Source organism: Falco naumanni, chromosome 13, assembly GCF_017639655.2.
Source record: "Falco naumanni isolate bFalNau1 chromosome 13, bFalNau1.pat, whole genome shotgun sequence".
Classification (NCBI taxonomy): Eukaryota; Metazoa; Chordata; class Aves; order Falconiformes; family Falconidae; genus Falco; species Falco naumanni.
This window is the reverse complement of record NC_054066.1, coordinates 29,255,173-29,274,216: the sequence shown is the minus strand read 5'-3', so window position 1 is coordinate 29,274,216 and position 19,044 is coordinate 29,255,173.

Genomic DNA, 19,044 nt, shown 5'->3' with positions numbered 1-19,044 from the left:
CAGAACTCACTGTAGATTAAAAGTTGTGTCTTGGTTTTACCACTTGTGGTGTGCCACTAGATTGAATGGTTTTAGTCATGTCCATTCACTAGAGGGGTTTTTTTAAGCTTTGAAGATGTTGACGTAAAGGTATAGAGGTGATACAGTCACCAGTAACATCTTACTGTCAAAAATGAGGATTTGTAAAAATATAATTTGTCAGATGATCTTAAAACAGGGAGTAATTTCCATTTCACTGTGGGGTTTTTTCAATACTACAACGTTAAAGGCATGGCATTCATTGTATTTGGATAACTTTTTTAACCCATCAACTCCAACAATCATCTCTTATATAAATAAGGGAGTTTTCATAAGATAAAATGGATATTTACATATGACAAGCAAAGAAAAAATGAGTTTTGATCCTGTTTATTACAACCTAATAACATGTGAAGTTATGGATTACCATGCTTACATACACCATTTTGTTCACAGATTGGTGTTTACACAAACGTTGTCTGCGATACTAAGACTACATCTTCTATTATCTTCTGCTATTGTTCTAATGACTAATGAAACTGGACCCAAAAAGGTTTTCTCAGGTGTTCAAGAATTTGGTTTGGACCCAATGTATATATTATCTGTACAACAGGTTATGTCTACTATTCCATATTTTTATTCGAAAGACAAAGCAAAAGATTTATTAATTTTTAGTCAACCATATAATGTAAAAGAAGTTAGAATTGGTTTGAGATTCTAAAAAAATTCAAATGTGAAAGGACTTGAATAGCCACTTTCTTTCTAAACTGACTGAATACTGCATTTTTGATAGCTTTCTGCAGAGGACTAACAGTCACAATTCAAAAGTTTGTTTCTGATTCTACTTCTGTTTTCCTCTCACATAATCTTTGTTTTTCCATCTGTAAGTAGATACAGTATTAGCTATTTCACAGGGGCATTGTAAGACTATGACTTACAAAGTATTTCCAGGTCTTTGAATTAAAGGTATGAGAAGTGCTGTTATTACTGTCAGAGTTCTTATGGTAAGCCTGACTGTTTCAGATAAATCTATAAATATTCAGTTGATATCAATGCATACAAATATAAAGTATGTATACATTTTGTAAATTATTTCCCAGCATCTTTATTGTTGCCCTCTGCTTACTTTTGTGTTGCTCTCTTCATTTATTTTTATTATATTACCCCTTGAGGCCAACATGCAGGGCAGCATATAATTGATCTGGTAGTGTTTCCCACATGTGTCTCATCTGTTCAGTAATCAGCTGAGTCTGGAAGACGTTTCATTTAACTTTTGGTAAATGGTTCTCCATGGTCACCAGTGTGCAACATGCACATATTGTAACCAAAGGTTTTTGTGAGACCCTTCTGAAGATACAGTTGCCTCTTCTCACAGACCAGGTAGCATTAAATGATGATTAAAAATCTCTAGTAATGCAAGGATTTCAAAGACTTATAAACTGTCAGCTCAGTCACATAATTGCTTTTGGACAGAGAGTCTGAGAGATGTGTGGTTCTCCTTGGAAGCCTTGGAACTGACCGTTATCATCTGCCAGTGATAAGTTCTTTCATTAGTTCTGCTTGTCTAAAGTGATTTCCCTTTGGCTGTTGTGGCTGCTGGTTATTTAAGACAACCTCAGGCAAGCTGGCCATAGAAAGCGCTCTGATCCACCTTCTTCCTGGAACTCTGGCAAACCCACTGCAGCAGGATCGCAGTCAGGCTGGAAAGCCTCCCCAGGCTCAGGTCTGCCTCCGGGGACACCCTGGCTGCCTGTGCTAATGCCTTCCAATCAAAGGTACACACTGCCTCCCGGAAGGCTTTGATAGACCCCAAACATTCAGATTGTACAGAGCTCAAAGTTTCATTTTGTGTATCTTTTTAGACATCTGCCATGCCCTTTGACCCTGACTTTGGTTTCCAGCCATGCAGGCCTTCTTATCAGCGTTCCACTGAGTAAAGAGCAAAAAGATGACAACCTGGCATTTTTTTCCTGCGACCCTGTAATTTAATGGCTAAATATGGATCAGGGTCTGACTATGCTTGTTTTATAATACCCTCTTTATTATTTTGGCACAGTTTTCCTCCAGTGTATTAAGTTGCCATTTGTATAATGTGTTAGCTATTGTAGATGTGACTTGCCGTTCACTTCATGTAATATATAAATTATAACCAATCAATGAAATGTAACCTGAATTTCCATGTGGCGTTTGGCATAGCTGTCCAAGTTGCCACAATCTAATCTAATGCTCAGTCCAGCACATCAGAATCCCTTGTCTTTTTTTTTTTTTGGAACATTGGGTGTCACTTTCAGGTATTACACAACTTTTCACGATTCTCAGATTTGCCTTACTTGGCTGTTAAAATTCCTACTTAACACGCTGGAATCTGATTCCCAAGTGATTCCTGAACTTTTCTGCTACAGCAAGGTGTCTTTTAGGCATAACAAATAATAAAATGTAGACAACATAAAATGGTAATAAATGCTGCAAAAGCCATGCCAGTTGAACCCTAGGATAGGGGTGCGTAGGCTTCAGGCACTGCTTTTAGTGTATGTTACTCCTTTATCAGAAGAGAGATTCCAATATGACCACAACTTTACGAGTTCTGATAGCACAATGTATGTATTAGTAACTTGTTGCTTAGATATTTGTATTGGTTTGAGTCAAATGTTGTCTTTAAATGTGTGGATAGGGCTATTACAGTTGGGCTTGATGATCTTAAAGGTCTTTTCCAACCTAAACGATTATGTGATTCTGTAAATATTGTTGTGGTTTAACCCCAGCCGGAAACTGAGTACCACGCAGCTGCTCACTCACTCCCCCCTGCCCAAGTTAGTCCTCTTCACATGTTCTTGTGGGAGGAGGAAGTAAGCTAAACAGTCATGAAAACATACCAATGGTTATACAGTATGAAAACTATTTACCGAGTGATTTTGGCAAGTTCAAATGGGATAGTTTTCCCTCATTTCTCAACTTGGAGGAAGACAGCCAGGTTTTGGACGATGAAAGCACTGTCAGTGAAAAGTTACTGACAGTTTAATATAATAAATCTGTGGTTGCAACACTCACAAAAGCAAAAAATGTTTGCATTTGTTATTCTGATAATAGAAAAAGTATTGTCAAAAATATCAATGGTGGGAAAGCTCTTGTGAGTGCTATCAAAAGGAAATTTTCTGAGGAAAATTACAGGCTCTGGCTGGTGTCTAGAGCGGACAAATTTCCTTTTTATTGGACAGCATTGTTCAATGCAGCTTTCAACATTTATAGTACAACACTTAGAATTTTTCATTAGAGAAATGCACAGAATTTTTGTTAGGGACAGTGAAAATGGTCGCATTCTAGCATTGACAAAATAGCACTCATAGCCATCTAACTGAGTTTCCAAGCACGGCTCTATTGAAAGTCATAGGTTTTCCTTCATCTTCCTGAGGCTGTCCTTGAGGTATAGATCTGACTTTTATCGTGCTACAGGAAAAAAATTTTGACCAGAGTTACTGATTGTAAAGGGAGGAGGACATGCCTTGTGGTTCCATCATGGGAGTGGGATTCAAGCGTTGGACTAGGCGGTGGGACTGCAGGCAGCCCACAGGGGCTGGGTTTTGAAACAATAGAAAAATAAAGTTCAGGATGTCAGAAACTACCACTCTTACTGCCTAGAAAAGTAATCCTGAAGAAACAGGTGTCATTATACACTTCATGTACATTTAAGTGCTGATAGATGAGAGTAATATCAGAAAGAAAAGCTTTAAATAATTTGTCATACATATACAGTATTTACTTTTTCAGTGAGTGGGAAGCCACTCTCTGTGCTTGTTTGGAACTCTGTGATGTGACAAGTCAATCAAATATTGCGTCTTGTACCACGGAGTACCACAACACCAAATGAAAACAGTATTTTACATGAAGTTGTAATACTAACCATTTTTTTGTGTTTCCAAGGACTGGCAACAGACTGCAGTTCTGGCAGCATCTGTGGTCCCAGGGCTGCTCTCAGTGGCCCTGCCGAGTGGCAGCACTGCCCCTTTGCTGGAGAGGCTCTGCCACAGCATGAGCCTCACCCCAACCTGCAGCTGGGAGCACACTGCTGACCTGCTGCTAACAGACAGCTCTTATTGTTACTGCCCTTAAGCAAACTCAAGCCTTGTTGCATGACAGTAATTCCAAACAGCTCTTTCCTTAGGCTTTTATATGAACTACAGCTGACATTTTATTTCTTGCTTTGAGTGTAGAGAGGACTGGTCCTGGCAAGACCAAGGAAGTGGTTGTGAACGCTTGCTCTTCACTCCTTACTCCACTTTAGGAAGTAGGTAGGAAAGCCCCTGAGAGAGGCTACTACCTTAATTAAGCACTGGTGGATTAAACATAGAAAGTAATGGTGGGACACAGTGAAGGATCTGGTTATTATTGTACTTTGCTGTATCATCCCTGCTGCCTCATACCGCAAAGAAAGCAGAGCTTCAGTGGAAAGGTCTCTCTCTTCCCTGTGCCATTTCCAACACAGCGGGTAGTCTGTGCCTGGTTGTACAGGATTGCTTACATAGGTGCAAAACAAATTCTAAATAGCAATCACAGGTATATATGGAATAATGTCCTGTGACTGGTAATAAAAAAGGAAACCCATGATGAATTGGCATGCTAGTATTACTTTATTGAAAACACTCATCAACACATGAATGCTTGTAAAATAACTAAACCATGCAAGAAGCAGGAATACAGTTCACGAGTTTTCATAAAGTAGAAATATGCCCATCATGGACTTCTGGATAGCAAACAGATAGGTGTCACTTTTGTATACAAAGTAGATGAGGATGCTGTGAAAAGCATTCACACATTTTTCCATGTTTTGTGATAATTTTCATGTTAGAGCTGGATGTCTTCAGGGGTACAGAAACCGCAGTGCATTAAATACTCATATGAACTACTTGAAACGCAATAGTACTTTTTGTTTTGTCTGGGTTTGAAATCCAAATATGTCACAGCAGAAAGCTCTTGATAAATACAATGTTTCTACAGTAATATATTTGTGTGGAAGAATACATTACATCTCCATTATGCATTTTGAATTAATGTGTTTAAAGTTGAGCTGTGTAAATTCATGGTGGTCTATTTGTTAGAAAAGTTGAGTACTTTAGGTGACAAATTCCTGTGACACACTTGAATAGTCTGGTATTAAGTGTTCTGTAGTGTTTAAGCAATATGTGTATAGCGTGTGTATTATGTTGAAAAGGCAGCTTTTCCTACCAGTAATGGGTGTATGCGGCTAGCTCCCCACTATTGCAGGAAGTGGTGGATCAGTGTGGCATAGATCAGCATGTAGGTCCTGCATGGGAGTTTTGTCTTTAAGTTCTTTGTCTTTGGGTTTTTTCCTGTTGTGACCCTCTGGCTGACAACTCCCCTGCAGTGACATGCAGAGAACTGACTGAATGCCTGCTGCCTTAGAAGAGCTTGCTTGGTCATTCTTCCAGTTGAATACATGGGTAAATTTCCTGAATGATCAGGCCTGATAAAGTGTCTGGAAGCTGCGAGGCCTTGTTTCAAGGCTGCTGGTGTGCTGCAGGAATGAACAGTCTGAGGCTGATCCTGTATAACTGAATGTTACTGAAAACTGAACTCCTTTATCAGTCTTGAATCAGATTTGTAGCATACCCGTGCTGTTCTGTTGTTGATATGTAGGTGATGTAAAGCAATCAAAAAAAGCCAGATGACAAGTCAGATGACTTTGTAATGGTCACAGGGTAACAGGCATATGTCTTGCTGCAATGTCAACTTTATCAGCTTTCTGTGTTTCAGGGCATATCCATCCTGTTCTTTAGACACATGTGTTACGTAGGCATTTCCTAAGCAGTTTTCTTTAGAGACAGCATCTCTCAGTTCCATGGGACACTCCAGCATTTACAGAGTACGTTTCCTTCCTGTCGCAACATCCTGGAGCTATTTCTTCAGAGTCAGATTGCTTGAGTTTCTGCAAATCAAAGAATGTTCAGTACTGCAGAAGAATCACTGAAACTGCCATCACACGGTAATTCTGGCTGCACACACCACATTCTGTTAATTTCTTTCACCTTCCAAAACCTATTTGGAAAGCACACTAGGAGTGCTTTAAAAATGTTAACACGTTGTCAGTCAGTATGTTGTCAGAACTGTTCATTTGTCCTTTCTTGCTTACTTGGAGCTTAGAAATGATTAAAAAATGGAGCTGTTCCAGAAGCTTGTAAATACTGACAGGTTTTTCACTGCTCCCTGTTCCGAATAGGTTTGGCCAAACTTAAGAGTAGTGATCAGATACATAGGTAGTTTGTGTACACAACAGACCTTTCTGCCTGTTTACATATGTATTTCATGCTAGAACAGATCCTGCATGCTGTTTGGAGTGCAGGTCTGTGTGCCCTGTACAGTATTTTGTGGAGAAAATCAATACTTACTCTGAGCCCTCAGATACTAACAAAGGTGTCAAATTTGCCTCTGTATGGCTGCAGTGGCTGGCTATCTATCCTTGCCACCTGACTTTGCCACCCTACTTGACCATCTTCCACCACAGCAAATGTACAGTGAGCCCCAGGGAAGCCTGGCTCCAAAGTAGCCAATCAGGAACCCTGCCCGTGCTCAGGGTGCAACAGAACCTATGCATTCCTTGGGGTCACTCTGGCATCTTGTCTGTGTGTACAGAAAAGAGTGTATTTTCAGGGCTGCAGCATGCAACAATGAATTTAAGATGGTCCATTCTTCCCATAAAAAGGAAAAGTAACAAGATTTGCTTACCTTTTAAAAGAACAAGGCTGAAGAGTATGAACTTGGCAGAAAATAATATTGAGTATCTTACTAAAGGCACTATCCTGCATGATCATGTGCTGTGAAATCAACATAAAACCAATTGAACTAAGAAGAGATTGTGTTCTTTCAGATGCTCAGAGATAACTATTTAGATAGCAGTGGCCACTGTAGAAGAAAAAAAATTACTTTAAACAATGCTTTTACTATTGGAGGTCATATGTTTTCCAGGACAATCGATGCAATGTTGTCATGGTCGATAAACACTGTGGAAAAGGCTCCTAAAAAAAGCTAATAGAATGGATCTCTTTCACATTATATTCTCCCAGTCTGATGCTCTTAAACTTGATAATTGAAAGAACATTCCAGAGTGGCTGTTCAAGAGCAAACGTGTCTTCAGCAGGGCACCAAGCAGCCTCTGCAGGACACTGTAACGAAGCAATGTAATGCATCACGCACCATCCATACTTTTCAACCCTTAGCTCTCTTCTGTGAGAGCAGGGCTGAGCTCACAAGTTGGGCATATGATAAGGGGCAGTGAGCACTTTATTTGTTTTTTGTCACTGATCACTACCAAAGGAAAACAAGCTGGTTTAGGTGGCCTTGCTTTGACCAAGGCGTTGTGTTAGCTGACCTCCACAGGTCTCTCCTAAACTATTTTACTTCTGTGTTCAGCAGTGATTACTGTGATCTGATTGCAGAGGTTGAAAAGCGACGTGACAGTGCAGAGATACAGTCTGACCTCTTTCCTCTGCGAAATGCAGATGCACAGCTGGGGCAGGAGAGCTCCATACTGCACAGCAAAAAATGTTCTGTAACTGTTAAAACAATTTCCTGTGCCAAAATAATTTGAATGTACGTATTCAAGCATTAAAAATAGTAGTTCTATTACTCGGGGGGGGATTTCCCTTACAACGTAGAACCTGGAAAACGTGTTGTTTCTTTAGAGAAACTTCAAGGATTTTTTTTTTCTTTTTTTTCTGGATTTTAAACTCAACAGTCAATTTGCCCAACCAAAACAGCATAAGACACCAAAAGTAATGTGAAAGGACAGTCCAAACCATCTCACCCTCCTTCCAAGGCCTACTTTCATGGAATGGCTCTTGTGCTATAACCACTCTGTATGTTCCAGCTTCAGTTGTCAGAGCTCCTCCCTGTCTGTGCTCTGGAGACTTTGGAACAGATGGTAATGGAGCTGTGCCATGTACAAGGTCTGCACATGCAAGTTTCTAAACAGAGACAAATTGGCTGAAAATGGGAATACATGTTAACTGTGACTTCTTGATGGAACTTCTCTCAGGTGTTTGCAGAAAACACTGCTTCTACTCTTCATCTGAGAGTTTGGAAAAATTTCAGGACACCTGTGAAATCCCGCAGTATTTGGGACTTCAGTACAAGACAAAATTGTGTCTTGACCCTAAACTCCATAATTGTTGTGAGTTGGTATTATCCACCAAATGGCTATTAAGGTTTCTAAATTGTGAAAGCTAGTAGGAACAACTTCTTTGAAATAAAATCATTGTTTGTTGTCACCCTTGGAGAACAGTTTTCTCTAAAGTGAAAAGCAAGAGTTTTTTATGTTCCATCTTCTTGCATGACAGACTAGGTTTCTTAAAAATCTTTGGTGAAGGATCTCAAGAAAAGCATTTTGAAAATGCATGTACACTTGTTCTGTATTACACTGTTACTGACTGAAAAAATCAAACAGGTATGTGAGACCTGGTTTTCCTCTACAAAAGCTTTCTTGACCCATCTCTCTGATACCTGTTTTATCCAAGTATCTATTAATTCTATCTATCTGTTTGGTGCAGAACTCGATGTCTCACATTACGAGTTTTAGCACAGGCAGTTAGCGTTCAACTGACAATGCAGACATATTATGCGAGATTTCTGGTAAGCATTGGAGCAGTGGTTTCCGTACCATTTTTACTCCTAAAGAGCTAGGTATTTTTCTTTCTGTGATCAGTAGTTAATGCTGTAGCTAACAAAGGAGATATCTTTCTAGTATAATTCCAGTCCTCCTATATATGTAGAGGAGTCAAATTAGTAATCATACAAAACATATTTTGTCATACATATTTTAATTGCTGTTGTTTTACAGGGGTTGACTATCTGTCACCTCCTTTGGTACTTTCAGTATTAAGGTCATATGGAGGAATTCATCTCACCTGTTGGGAAGCAACAAGGGCTGGCTGTGACCCCAGGCCAGCAGGGCAGGATCCCTCCCGCTGTCCCCAGCAAGGGAGCAGCCCAGAGCCCAGATCAGTGGGCACGTCTGCGGGGGCAGAGCAGGGCTGTGGGAAGTCAGCCCACGGCTTGGGCTCAGGATCAGGCCTGATGAAGCACAGCACCAGGATTGCTGGGCAGGATGGAGGCCAGGCTGAGGTGGCAGCCTGTGGGCTGGGCCCAGGGGCAGACCTGGTGAAGGTAACCAGAGTCAGATGCAACCCTGGGTTACCAGGCAGGGCGCGGAGCTGGGGCTGGGCTGGGGGTGAGCGGGGCAGCCAGGTCAGGCTCTGTGGAGCAGCTACAGTGTGGCTGGAGCTGGAGCTCGTGGGGGGCAAACACTGGGGCCTCAGCTGGAGGCAGCTGCCAGGAAAGGGGCTCAGCCCTGGCCACAAGCCCCCGCAGCATTGTCCCCACCTCCCAGAGGGAACGGAGCAGCCCCAGCTGCACCATCTCAGAACTGCCAGAGTCCTTGTGGCTGGACCCACAGCAGTGGAGAGGGTACATGCAGGACCCTGCATCACCCACCTCATGTTCGATGTCTGATTATGATCTGCTCGTGTCCAAGCGAGAGTCTTTGCTCCTTTTTGCAGTTATGGGGGAAAAAACTGACATCTTCAGAGGGTGGTTCATCCCTAGTGTCTTCAGCCCTGGCATAAAATGAGGGTTTGACCAGCTAGCAGTGCTCTTCCCACATTCCATAAAGTCAAGCTTAACAGGAAAGGTTTATGACTTTTAAACACCACCAGTTTATGAATGCAGTAATATATGACTGAAGTTATGCTTTCTGACACCAGGCCTTCTCTGTTAATGCTAATGTGCTTATATTTAATTGGGAAGGAAATTAGGTAGGAGGAAATAAAATTTTATGAAGATTTTTTTTTTTGCTTTAGGTCATTTTCTCCTTACATTACAAATTAAAATCAATATGTGATTATGATACTGGTTGATATTAGGGTCAGGGTGAAATCTGCATTTTGAATGAAGTAGTACTCTTTCCTGTAGTTTTTGGTTCATAGCAGCAAAAATACAGCACAGGGCTAAAACTTATTCATCCATTCCAATGGGAAGATTTTAGACAAATGGATGGCTCAGGTTCTGGGTAACCCTGGTTACACAGGCTGAAACCTCGGAGGCAAAACGGTAATTGGGAATGAATCTAATCAACAGTTTTTTAGCAAAAGTTTCTGGAGGCCATAAGAGAAGGTGTACGAACTTGCATGTTCTCGGGACAGGAAGATGAGGACAGCCATAAGCAGAAGGGGGGGCTGTGTGAGAAGGCAGTGCTGGTGACATGTTCAGTTGTCCCAGGCAGCCACAGGATCGTAGAATCGTTTAGGTTGGAAAAGACCTTTAAGATAGAGTCCAGCCATAAACCTAATACTGCCAAGCCCACTACTAAACCATGTCCCTATGTGCCACATCTACACATCTTTCAAACCCTTCCAGGGATGGTGACTCCACTACTTCCCTGGGCAGCCTGTTCTGATGCTTAATGACCTTTCCAGTGAAGAGATGTTTCCTAATATCTAATCTAAACCCCCCATGGTGCAGCTTGAGGCCATTTCTTCTGATCCTATCACTGGTCACCTGGGAGAAGAGACAGAGCCCCTCCTCACTACATCCCCCTTTCAGGTAGCTGTAGAGGCAATTTGTATGAGTTTGTGTGTGGGCTGCAGTGTGTTCAGGCCCAGGTGCTGCTGTTTGCAGAGATGATGGCTAGGGCTTCCACCGAAGGACTGCGTCTGGGTGTGAGATGTAAATGATTGTGTTACATGTCAGCACCTGGAGATAAAGGTCGTCATAGTGATACTGGAGCTCACTTTTATAAATAGGAAGAAAATCGGATTCGTAACTGATTAAAACAAAGCTAAAAGCAAAGAGCTAAATTACAGCATCACTGTTCAAGCAAGACTGACTGACTGGAATGAAAAATGATAGCCCCATATATGTTGTTTTACATGTGTGAGATGTTTACAAACTGCATATTAATCACCTCCATCATCCATCAAGAAGTTCTATTTTAAAATCTTTTTTGTGTTTTTATTTAAAAGACTGTAAAATGGAACATTCAAAAATTACACAAAAACAGCTGGAGGCTGCAAAAGAAAAAAAAAAAAAGCTTAGTTCCTTGTCCAGATGAGCACAATTTTTCAAATTAGATGTTGTAAATGAAAGGTTGGGCCATGATGGGCCACCCTCAGCCCTGTGAATGTCAGGCTTTGGCCACAATGGCAGAGCTTTACAGTCACATGAATGCTCTGCTTTGAAGCCACTTGCACAGTTCATTTTAGACTGTTTAGTCTCAAATTTCACACAGTTTCACAAGATAAACAGCAAAAAGTTAACCCTTCATTAAAAAGTAGCCAACGAAGGGAAGCAAAACTACTGATGTCCTAACTGCTTATTATTCAGATCAAGCACAAGTTCCTCTTGCTCATTTTTGTGTTTGGTCATAACAGATTACATTCTCTTTCTGATAAACAGGGGCTCGCCTGGACTGCATCTGAATGGCATGGTGGCAGGACCCTAATTAAACAAATACAAGCAACTGCACTCTCAGAGAGGATGCTCATTTAAGTTTTTATTAGGATGAGGTAAAGATGTTCCTTCAAGGAGCTTAAATATTAGAAATCTCATGGGCATTTTCTAGTTTGCTGTATATTATAAGAATAATCTAAACTATAAATTAGTATCCCATTTTAAAAGCTGACGTTTGTTTTTCATGGTAATAACTCCATTCATGAGCAGCATTGTGGATGTCAGAATATCCCCCTTGGGAACTGTGTGTTCTTACTACAGCTATTTTGTTTATGCAATAACTTCCAGGCATATTGGAAATATGAAGTAGCAACCATGTGTATTGCATGCTGAGCATATATAGAGGATAGACACCAAGATGTTTATTCAGAGCACTGCAGGGCCCTTTTCCTGCTAAGGTTTACATTGTGCCTAGAAGCAGTGTTATAGACAGAGTTGAATTTTTACTGAAAACAAAGCCTTGTGAAAGAGTTTGTAGCAATAAACTTATATGGCAACGCTGCAGAATTTCCACGGTAAGGAGCTTTGAAGAAATACAGGATTGGGTATATGCTACAAAGGAAATAATGTCTTTAATTAATTAATCTACTGTCTTGGTTGCATTGCTTTTTAATGGGTGTAGGTTTGCATATTTTGTGAATAAATGGGTTGTCCAGATGGTGCTTAAATGATGCTTTGAAACTGATTTTCTGGAGAATATCTAAAGTAGTCACCAAAGGAGATGCTGTTCTAAATTCTCATATAATATGTTTGCTGCAAGGCAGCTACATGTCCTTATAGCCTGAGTTAGTTCAGTATCTAAAAGCAAGCAAGGAGGAAGAGAGAATGATTCACAGCATAACTCCAACTTCTAATGATTTCCCTTACTCCCAACCTGACAAAGAGTAGGTCATACACATTCTGCAAGTCCTTAGTGCTGTATGCACACTGACTGTTATGAACAATTAAAATGACAGGTAATTTATATACATGTTAATTTGGATACCTTTGGGGGACATTTTGACATTTTCTTAATGTGTAGATGAAGTATTGTTTCTTTATGTTAGTTTTAAAGATAAACGAAAGCAGCTTTCAGTTCTGAATTGAATGTAACCTGTATCTTTCATTCTTTAAAAAAGACCTTAAACCTGAGACCTAATAACCTAGATCTGAGTACAACTGATGCCCGTAGCCTTGTTCATAGCATGATTATGCTGTGAGTAACCCAACTGTAACTAATGGCAGAAAATCCCCAGGGTGTAAATTCCTATCCAGCATGAAAGGATTATAGTCTAACCCTTAGTGATGAAATGATCTTGTCAGAGTTCACAACCTTTAAAACAATATGGTGCCTAGCAGCAAATCTGTTTAATGCAGATAATATTTTTGCATTTTTGTTCTGTTACTATGCATACTTTTAACATAAACATCACCATTTGTAATGAGCCCATGTTTACTAAGATTTTATTGAATTGTTCAGTGTTAAATAAAATTGATGAATATGAGTATTAAAGTTGTTTATAATTTGTACATACAAAGTAAGAAATTCAGGAAACTAAAACCTAAAAGTAGTTGAGTTTTTTATAAGACGTCTGACAATTTTAGAGGAAAGGGACTGCTTTCAGGTTAATGTTTTTTTCTACAGCCCAGTCTCTGAATATTCTTAGAAAGTGAGTAAGTACAACTGGGCAACACTTCAGAAGTTTAGTCTGGGTGGAGGTAAAAATGATAAACCTCATACTTCTCTGTTTCTTTTGCCAGCATAAACGTCTGCCTCACCAGTGCTTTGTTTCCCTTCTTTTTCTCTTTAGCTGATAGCTGACTCCTGTGTGCTTTGTGTATTAACTCAATACAAGCAATGTTTACTGAAATGTCATGCCTAATTGTAGGAGATAGTGCTGTATGCATGAGAAATGAAGAGTACAAAGGAGTTTTATTTAACCTATTTCAGCTGCACAGAACAGTTTAAGATGCAACCACCATTTTACTGGTTTGAACAAAGATAAAGGGCATTTTTTTCATTTAGATAAATATACTTACTCATTTTTATTCTGTTGACAGCAGATTTATCACAGACTGGGACATATTTGATTATATCTGGATGCAATTTAGAACATCCCAATATTCCATATAGGAACTAGCTTTTAGATACCAAAATGACCGAGTATTTTTTGTGGGGAGGTAGGAAACTGGAGCCTGTGCTTAAAAATACCATGCACACCCTTACTGTTAAACTCACTTGTTTAAAGCAACAGGATAAAATCCTGGTTCTGATCAGCTCAACAGGAGTCTTGGAAAAAAATATCCAACAACTCAAACCCAAGAATTTTACCACAGTCTATTTTTTGGAGGCTTACCTTCAAAATGTTTGATCTGATCAGCTTATTGCATCATACTATCTCTTCCAGCCTTGTCTGACAAGAAAATAGGTCCTGAAAGGCTGGAATGATCCCAGAATCTTAGCCTGTTTAGACAAAACAGCTGAGAACTGTACTTTTTTCCTGCTCCAGAACCAGTTGTTACTGGTTTTATTACTAAGAGTATGACTTTACTTTGGAGTGGGAGCATAGGCTTAAGTCTCTGAGACTTAATTCATAAACTTAAGCAGAGATTTAAGTAACTCATCTAGCAGACACTGGATGGAGCCCTACTCTCTGAGGATACCCATTCCAACTCTATCCGATGTGGAAGCACAGATCAAAGATGAAAAGCCACCGTAATGAATCCTTCAGGCATTTTCTCAAGATAAGTTGAATCTAAAAATAGCATGTCAAACAGCAGATGTGTCTCCATGTCCAAGGCAGATACTTTATGCCCACCACAGGAAGGACAGGGCCTTCCTATGGGGCCTGTCTTGTAGAGACGTAGAGTCTGTGACTGAGGGAAATGGCTGAAATGAAGGGAACGATAAAAATAAGTTAATTCCAAAAACCAGTCAGTCTGGGTTTGATTACTGGGCTCCTGCACTGGAGAGGGGAGTTCGTCTGAAGTTGAATGCATAGGGAAAGAGGAACTGTGAGCCAGCAGCTGAAGCCCCTAGGCACAATGACAACATACTTTGGAAAGTTCTGGATAATGTCTTTTGTTTCTTTATTATTCTGTGGTTGTGTGTATGCCTATGCTGGAAATGCAGTTCTGCTTCATCAACCATACTTGTCTATTTATAGATTTAATATTTTTAATCAAAATTATAGAGTAGCTTTGCCAGTACTTATTACACAGAAATAAAGTCAGGACAAAGCCCTTTAAAACTATAAACATTTTCAAGCCTTTTCATTAGTATATTGAATGTTTAATTTTAGAAACAAAAAAAAATAACATTGGAAGCATAAAGGTTATGTTCCCTGGTGGGTTGTTTTAGTGTAAGTAAAGGCATTTTTGAGGATTCCAAATTTCCCTTTTCTCTTTTTCCATTTCCCTTGGGCAGGCAGTGGTAACATCTGTCTTTGGTAAGAATGGATTATAGGTCAGTCAGCACACCAGGGCTTTAGCTAGCACACTCCTTCCTTAGCTAAAGGAGATTAAACTGTTTCAACTGGCTGGTTCATTTTCATTGGCTTGAGAATTGATAGATTGTTTTTATTAGGCCCTGATAACTGTAAAAGTAGCCTAATGTGGTTAGTGCTTGTTTTGCTAATAGATTGGCTGAACAGCTTACTACTTGTTGTGTTCTCATTGATTACTAGCATTTTTAATTTGTTCACAGGCTTAATGTGTAACCTCTTGGTTATATTAATCTCTGCTTACATTATTGCTGAAATACTGCCTATCAGTTTTTATTGAAGTGTCTCTTATTACCTAGAGATGCATTCAGATTTTCTTTTAGATTGTTGCAGATTCAGGAGATTGCCCATACATAACAATAACAGGGACTGGGTCCCATCCTACATCTAGAGAGGAATGTCTGAAAGCTGTTTTCCAATATATTCGAAGAAACAGTCTCAGCTTCTCTAGTACCATTCTCTTTTTAAGCATATAACTTCCTGGAGAGTCTGGAAGAAGCAGAGACAGGAATGTGTCTACATCAGGGCTGGGGAGGTAGGGAGCAAGTGTAGAGCTGCAGAAAGGTACCTGCTCTGCCTACCATCCCTTGTTGGTTGTTCTCTGTCTCATTAGAACCCAGCTGATGAGGAGGAAATGCAGCCACTCCAGCACTCCCAACTGCTGTAATTCCAGTGTTGAGGCCAGGTTCATGAGACAGCCTCTCCTTTACTGAGGGGTTCTCTGATCATTATCTACTGAAAGCCTTGTAAAGATGATTTTAATAGAGACATGCTGCAGAGGTAAAGGGGAAAGCTACAGGGAATCAGTACAGAGCACAGAAGTAAGGAGGCAAGACCTCAGTGCAGATGGTCCTCGCCTTCACTGAGTTACAATTCACATCCAGTTTGCCTTCATAAAGGCATCTTTGCCTCTCGCCTGCTTAGAGGAGAGGACCCCGACCTCTCATGCTTTGCAAATCTGTGACCTAACAGCGTTGTGGAAAAGGTAGTTACGTGCATATGTACAACTGTCTGCCAGTTCTAGAGCTTTGTGCTATAATTGTGTTCTCTGTGCATATGTGAGGTTGTGTTCTTTACATCTTATTGACTGTAAAAAAAGGCTGACAAATGTTTCCTTAAACTTCAAAGACAGGAAAATTGAAAAAGTGTATCTTTGCTCTGCACTAGACCTAGAGTCCTTAAGTCAAACCGCTACAATTTACAGGGAGTTTCAAAAGCTTTTGAGTGAAGAATCACCTGATCTGGATATAGATCCACTTCTGTGGTAATCATAGTTCTGCTGCCTTTTAAACTAATTACTTCAGTTCTATCTGTGCAACTTGCTTTTCTTGCAGTCTAAAGTAGCCCCCTCAGATGTGTATTACACCCATCAGCAGCACTGACTGAAAAGCATCTCTTAGAATTGCTTGTACTTAATTCTATCTCCTTTAGCTTTAGTTCTGCTGGATAGGCCAAAATGATCAGGTTGACTACATGCTGAAATGACAGCTGACAGCTTCAGACTCCTGCAGGTTTTAAATCCTGTCTTACTTCTGTTCAGGTTGGATTTATTGCAGTCAGAGTGCCAAGATGTAATTTACAGGAATGAGATCCTGGCTGCATTGAAATGTATGAAAATTTTACTTTCAGTGTCTTTTCTATTTTATGGCAAAACTCTCATGGCCTTAAAAGGGGTAAGAATTTGTTTCTGACTCTCTGGATAAGCTTTCCAAGTGAACCTGAAGTTTAGATAGATCTTCAGCGTTTCTTCTCTAATAATTTCAAAGATCTTAAAAACTTTTGTGGTTAGATTTTTGTGTCTAATATTACTGTTAGTGAAAGGTTTAGAAGATTTCCCTTCAATTTGTAAATGACAGTAGGATGCTGATGAGTCTGCTCATTGCAACCGCTATTCATGTTAAATCTTGCCCACTTAATGAATCATGTCTGATATTCCTGTTACTTACAAACCTGGAACACCTCCTTATGTGGCCATGATCTTCTCTGAATTGAATGAAGATAGTGGTAAGCAGTAATCTGGTAAATTATAATGAGATTGGAAATGGGAGTGGGTGTTCTGACCTGATTTTTTTGTTGTATTTGTTCCGCTGGAGATTAAGCAAAACTGGAACATGGTGCTCGTTGCTGAGTTTTCTAACAGAAATCAGGCAAGTTTGCTGTCACCTCGCCAGCCCTGCCTGCCCTGTACCCCTTATCCTCAGAGCAGTCTGGGAACTATTGGAGCTGCCAGCTCAGGCCTGAGCTGTGACTTTCAGGACCATTAGTCATTGTGAGGAATCTGAGAGGAACATCCCTGAAATTGCATCCCTGTTCATACTGAGCTCTGGAAGCATTCCCTCATGTATAGGAGTTTAGAGAAAGCTCATGTATTTGCTTTGTGCTCTCCAAGTGCTGCAAAGTGTTCTGTGATGGTGGCACATAAAGGAAAGAGGCACATAAGCGCACAAAAGCTGTTACAAATTTCTGAGCACTGAAAACCATTACTTATCTCTTCACAGTGTTTCCCTCCTCATTTTCTCTGCCTTGCAGAATTTATTTTCATCATCTTTGTGATAAGTACAGATTGTTAGCAGTGTCCCTGTTAAGTGCAGGGATGAAAGCCATTTGGAAAATATTTATTACTTAGTTAAAAAAAATATTCCTACAAGTATTTTTAAAAGCTGTTTATTTAGAATGTAAGTAAAACAAATTGAAGAGGTAGAAAGAAACAGACATGTTTAGAGTCTTGTTCATATCAAATAATGTTTAGAGCTAAAGAAATTAATTGTTGTATGCATGAGGCCAGTAATAAACATAAAAATGAACAAGTAAAAAGGCCATCTTTTTCCACCACTGAAAAGGATTAATACCGACCAACAAATGATCCAATAGTAGCTGTGCCAGAGAAAGTGTTTGTGAATTAGGTCTTCATTCTCAAGGGCAATATTACTTCCATTAGAGCCATGTTAAATAATTATTAAAAAGCTGTTCAAGGTTTTTCACTGTTTCTATGGCTTTGCACTTGATTATCAGCTAAGTTTGGTTTTTTGGACTTTTTTATTTATTGACCTAGGCTATTTGAAACACTATTGGATGAGAAAGTATTTTAACTTACTTTCAGCATGTCTTCCTCTCATGAGACAAACTTTTTTTAACTTTCACATTAATATATAATGCAATGGGGTTTGCACAGTGAGCTGGTTAACTTCAGTTAAACATAAATGCTATTAGCTGTTAAGGAAAATCTTAGGTGTTACCCAGTTTGCTACTGTAATATGTTATATACGGTAATATTGTATGTCAGGTACCAATGCTAGGTATGAAAAACACATAAACAGCCTGCCTGTTCACCTCAGGAAAAGAAGCGAAAGGACCACCAGTAAGTAACGCAGAGGAGAGGGATGCTGCCCTGAGACGTGTCCTGTCAGTCCTCCTCCTGCCCTGGGCTGAGCCTGCCTGAGGAGCTGTGCTTGCCTGCAGCTGGGGGGATGCGTGTGCATATGCATCCCAAAAGGGATGTGCAGTGGTAAGGTCACATGCTGAGCTCTCAATCCATAGCTGAATACTATGGAGTTTAGCTTTTTGTCCATAAGGGTTAGTATATGCTGCATCATCGTAACAGCAGCGTTCAAAAATGTCATTCCTCAAATTCTTCGTCTCTACATTGGACCTGCCACGAGGCAGCTCCGCTGTTCATCTCCCACCTCAGTGACACAGTCTGATATCTCTGACAATCTCTTCAAACTCATTTCTTTATTAGTCTAAGCATCTTCAAATAATCAGATATAAAAGCTATTACCAGCAATTCCATATGCAGTGATGCAGCCTGAGTTCAGAAAACATATGGTCATCGCAAACTCTAATGAGCAGGCATTGTCTTTAGAGGAGAAAGAAAAGATGTTTTCTTTTATTCTGTAATCATGAAGTGAATGTTAATCAGAATGGTTACCCTTTCAGCTAGTGTCCATCAGGATTCAGAGAAACAAAAAATAGTAGCGTGTCAGTCCATTCCATGCTGGACACCAGCACCACTAGTAAAGTCCAATATGCC